The sequence below is a fragment of the Eumetopias jubatus genome, unplaced genomic scaffold, assembly GCF_037043125.1.
Source record: "Eumetopias jubatus isolate StellerSeaLion01/CBP00866 unplaced genomic scaffold, mEumJub1_p1.0 scaffold_11, whole genome shotgun sequence".
Classification (NCBI taxonomy): domain Eukaryota; kingdom Metazoa; phylum Chordata; class Mammalia; order Carnivora; family Otariidae; genus Eumetopias; species Eumetopias jubatus.
Window position 1 is genome coordinate 107151023 of NW_028274817.1, and position 5253 is coordinate 107156275.

General features: G+C 49.4%; 1 pseudogene; it reads left to right on the plus strand.

Annotated features, from left to right (window-relative positions):
* On the plus strand, nucleotides 1-413 carry LOC148163129 (large ribosomal subunit protein uL15 pseudogene; annotated as a pseudogene).
* The last annotated feature ends 4840 nt before the right edge of the window (nucleotides 414-5253 follow it).

The following is a 5253-nucleotide window of genomic DNA, read 5'->3' on the forward strand; positions in this document are numbered from 1 at the left end:
CGGGGCCACGTGAGCCACGGCCACGGCTGCATGCGCAAGCACCGGAAGCACCCAGGAGGCCGGGGTAATGCTGGTGGCATGCATCACCACAGGATCAACTTCGATAAATATCACCCAGGTTACTTTGGAAAAGTTGGTATGAGACATTACCACTTAAAGAGGAACCAGAGCTTCTGCCCAACTGTCAACCTTGATAAACTGTGGACCTTAGTCAGTGAGCAGACGCAGGTAAATGCCATCAAAACAAGACTGGAGCTGCTCCTATCATTCATGTGGTGTGATCGGGCTACTACAAAGTTTTGGGAAAGGGAAAACTCCCAAAACAGCCTGTCATCATGAAGTCCAAATTCTTCAGTAGAAGAGCAGAGGAGAAGATTAAGGGTGTCGGGGGCACCTGCGTTCTAGTAGCTTGAAGCCACGTTTTCGGAGAGGGTTCATTAAATGCTTACAAGTGCTTAAAAAAAAAAAAAAGAATACCAGAGAATAAATTGCCATTAAAAGAATGGAAAAGTACAAAGGAATGTCCAAATTAGCAAGGACAAAAAAATGGAATGGATAGCAACTTCATAAAAGCAAAAGAAAAGGAAAAGAACCATCAAAAATAAAATGATATAGCATGAATACAATATGGAACAATAAAATCAAGCATATCAGTCATTTCGGTAAATGCAAATGACCAGAAATGTCCAAATGCACTTAAAACAAAAACTGAACTATATGATCATTTATAAGAAATAAGAGATAGCAAGCCAACACCATAAAAAACAGAAATGGCAATATTTTTATCAGGAAAGGAGGGAGTGGAGATGAAAGTATTTCCAAGGGGCTGAAGAGGGACACTGTGGAATGGCCGAAGGCACAGCTCAAGAAACAAGTGTAAAAAAACTGGTATGTCTCGAGCAACATAGCAGCTAAATATGTAAAGAAGAGAGCCTAGGATTGATTCTGGAAGGGTGCCAACATTTCTGGCTTGGGAAGAGATGAAGTTGGAATGGGAGCCTGAGAAGGAGCCGCCAAGGAAGTAGAGGAAGAACAGGAAAGTGGGCAATGGTAATTTCTGGAAGTCTCAACCAATATACAGGTAAAGGTGACCCCAGCAACAGTGGTTGGGCAGACTCCACCCATGGCCAGCTCCAGGGTCAGAGAAGACAGAACCTGGGCACCAACACTCCCTTCCCCACAGGGAGGCTAGGGGAGACCACGGCCTTTCCACACAACCCTAGCTCTCCTGTGGCTGCACTTTGTAGCAGAGTGTGATGGAGATGCAGTGCAGAATTAGGTTCTCTTATCTAAACGGAGTGGTGTGAAGAAAGCTGTCCAGCATTTGAGTGACACTGCAGAACACACCAGTATGTGGACATCAAAAGATCTATTTAACTTCCCGAGACTTAAAAAGTCAGTCCATGTTAAGATAATGTCATGTTTGCGGGCGCCTGAGGGGCTCAGTTGGTTCAGCATCTGCGTTCGGCTCAGGTCATGATCCCACGGTCCTAGGATCGGACTCCCTGCTGGGTGGGGAGCCTGTTTCTCCCTCTCCCTCTGCCCCTTCCCAGCTTGTACTCTCTATCTGTCAAACAAATAAATTAAATCTTTAAAAAAAAAGATAATGTCATGTTTCTGACCCACTCAAAATCCCCCTTTCCCTTCTATTGACTAATTGGGAATCTACACTTGTTGTCAAGTCCTAGAAATAATTTTAGGGCATTTTTAGTAAGATCTATAGGAAATACAACTGTTTAATATTGGCAAATGCAGGTCAAATCTCATTTTTGTGCCACAAACTGTGCAGAGCTTTGACTTTTCAGACATGGACATCTGTGGCAATAAGTAAGTTTTTGAAACAGCACTCTCACTAAGCATAGTGACTGCCCCTCTCAACACACACATACACACACAGAGACAGACAGAGAGAGAGGCTTTCGGAATAGCCAGTAAATTATGAAAAAAAAGGCACTGCACAAAATACAGACATGATCTGGATGCCACTTACTTTGGATTTCTACCTCCTCCTAATAGTCTTCAAGGTGTTGCTGGCATTTTCACTGTGTAGGGCCCTGGGGTGGGGGGGTAAAATGTAGCTGGCCTGATTCTAACTGGAGGAGGGAAGTCAAAGAGGAGCTGACATCCCAGACACCTCTTCCCCTGGTGGGGGTGTTACAGAACCTGGACTGGATCACCCGACGGAAGAACCAAGCAGCTCCCGGAGATCTTGGAGGACAGGAGGTTTATTTAATGCCGGCGGGCTCAGAGGACAGTGGTCTCCAAAGGTCTGAGCCCCAAGCACTAACAAAGGGGGCAATTTATACACTTCTACTTCTGCATACTTGGTACTTTGAGCACGTGCACGAAGTGGGGCAGGGAGAAGAATCTGGAAGAGCCCCAAGGCAAGGACTGGGCCTCTCTCGCTGGCTCCGTCAGCCATTTTGGGACACAGATTTTCTTTATCATTCCCCCCCCTTTGATGCCCCTTTAAACACCTAGTTTGGAGGGCATCATTCTGTTTGACTCTGAGGGTTGACTGCAAGGCTTGGGGCGAACACGGACTTAATCATAAACTTAACAGCACACCAGATAGAAGAAAACCAGGACTGACTGGGGCCAGGAAAACCATGGTGAAATGCGCTCAGAAATAGACAGCAGAGGGCCAGTAAAAGTGGGATCTATGACCTCAGGTAGAAGCCTCTGGGGGAAAGTCCAGTCAGGAGGGGCAACAGTGTGGAGTCCGACTCCCAAGATGAGGGAAATCACGCCGAAGCCGGAGTGGGTTCATGAAGTCTGGCTGGACTCTCCACTGGCGAGGCTCCTCGGCCCAATGATGAGCTTTCCAATCTTTGACCCAAACTGAGTCCCCTGTCTGGAAGGAGTGTACCTGAGACCCTAAGGAGATTGGAACCCTCTCAAAAGTGTACTTTTGTAATTTATTTAGGGTGGCCCCAGGGCCCCGAAGCTGCTCCTTTATCTCTTTATCTCCAACCCAATGCAAGTTTCCTGGAAGGCTTCCCAAGCACAGGGGAGGCCGTCCATACATTAATTTGAAAGGGGAGAAACCTGATGTCTGGCGTGTGCAGCGAGCACGCAGGAGAGCTAGGGGTAGCAGATCCGGCCATGGAAGTTAGTCTCCTGACAAAACTTTGCTAAGGTTCCCTTGAGGGTGCGATTCATTCGCGCTACGGTTCAGAGACCCTGTCTCCTCTTGCCTTGGGTTGAATCAGAGGCTAGTGTGTCCAGTGGGCTCAAAGGTTATCTGAGCCCTAAGCTTGGAGAGTATATCTTGGCCCAGGAGAGGGATGGGGCAATCGGGCAGATAAAGGAATTCATGTCGGACCTTGTGGCCCCTGAGTTCACACTGGCGAGCCTGGCAGAAGGGCTGTTGCATGGCCCATGTCCCGGTGGCCCCAAGGATGGTTGCAGTCCTTTTGCTGAAAGGGGCCACTGGGGAGGTGACAACAGAGTGCTTGGCCCCAGTATCAACCATAAAAGTCACTGGTTGGCCCCCCACCTTCATTCTGACCATGGGCTCATGGGGCAAAGGAGGAAAGAGCCCGGTGCCCCTCCGTCTGAGGCCATTCCCGCAAGGCCTGTGAGGTCCTCCTCTCGGGGTGCTTCCCTGTGGCGGCTGGGCATTCGTTTTTTCCAATGCCCTTTCTCTTTACAGTAGGCACATTGATCCCTTGCCAAGGGGGTTCTGGGCTTCCCCCCTTTCAGTGGTTGGGGTCTCCTCATCTTTGTGTTGTCCTTTTCTTTCAGGGTGGCGGCAAGGAGGCTGACTTTTTTTTCATCTTTTCGTTGGCTTCCTGTTCGGCTGTGACCTCCCTGTTCATGTAGACCCTATTGGCAATCTCTATTAGTTGGGTGATGTTCATCCCGGCGAAACCCTCTAATTTCTGAAGTTTTTTTCTGATGTCTGGGGCAGCCTGAGCCATGAAGGAGGTGTTTACCATCTGTTGGCCTTCCTGTGCCTCGGGGTCAAATGGAGTGTGTATCCTGTAGGCTTCATATAGTCTTTCGTAGTAGTCCCCAGGGGACTCCCCTGATTGTTGAGTGACCGAGGATACCTTAGTCATGTTCATGGATTTCTTAGCTCCTGCCCAGATTCCCCAGAGGAGGGCCTCCTGGTACCGGTGGATGTGGGCCTGTCCCTCGGTTGTGGTGAGGTCCCATGCTGGGCACTCTTCAAATGTGGCTGTGTTAGCCCAGGCAGAAGGGTTGATGACTCCTGCTGGTGCGTGCTCTTCCAGGTACTGCTGTGCACCTTTCATTATTCTCCTCCTTTCCTCTGTGTTAAACAGGGTGTGGAGTAACTGTTGGCAGTCTTCCCAGGTTGGCCGATGAGTCTGGAAGAGGGATTCTATAAGGTCTACCATGGCCTGTGGTTTCTCAGAGTAGGATAGGGTGTTATGTGTCCAGTTGAGGAGGTCGGTGGTGGAGAAGGGCTGATAATACATCATGGAACGGCCAGGTTCGACCACCCCATCTTCATCGCACCTCTCAGGTTCCTCCGTCTCTCGTCGGCTAGGATTTGTGGAGACTGGGGCTTTTGCTGATTTTCTTTGGGTCACTTGGATGAGGCAATTAAGACTCTGGCCATCCCTGCCTATTGCAAGCGAATCGCACCCGGGGGGGAAGGATCTGAGCAATTCCTAGCCAGGAGTCAATGTACGGAAACTGGTCAGGGCATCCTCGGTCTCCTGTTATGACTCACCATACTCGATGAATTGTTGGGACATCCAGTGTCCCTTCTGAAGGCCACCCGACAAAGGTGGGCCATTCCAATTCACATAGGGTTCTCAACTTGCCGGGGTTCATCCTGACTCCATAGTGTCCTGAAAACCCCTTTCCCTGAACTTTGGGGCCGGTAAGCAGTGTGGAGTCTCCAGGTGATGTTTAGAGATTTGGTCACCTGTACAATGTCTGCCACAAATGCGGGTCCATCGTCATTATGGATTGTTAATGGCAGGCCGAACTGGGGCACGATCTCCTGCAAGAGGACTTTAGCTACTTCCCAGCTTTGCTCTGTCCTGGTCGGGAAGGCTTTGACCCACCCAGAGTATGTGCATACTCTCACTAGGAGATATTTGAACCCTCTGCTTGGCTGCACATCTGTGAAGTCTACCTCTAGATCTTCGAAGGGGGTTGCTCCCATCCTCTGGACACCTGGCGGGGACCGTGGTGCAGACCGAGCATTATTTTTATGCATTGTTCACTCATGGCTTGGCATAGTGCTGGCAGCTGACTGATGTCTTGAGAAGGGTC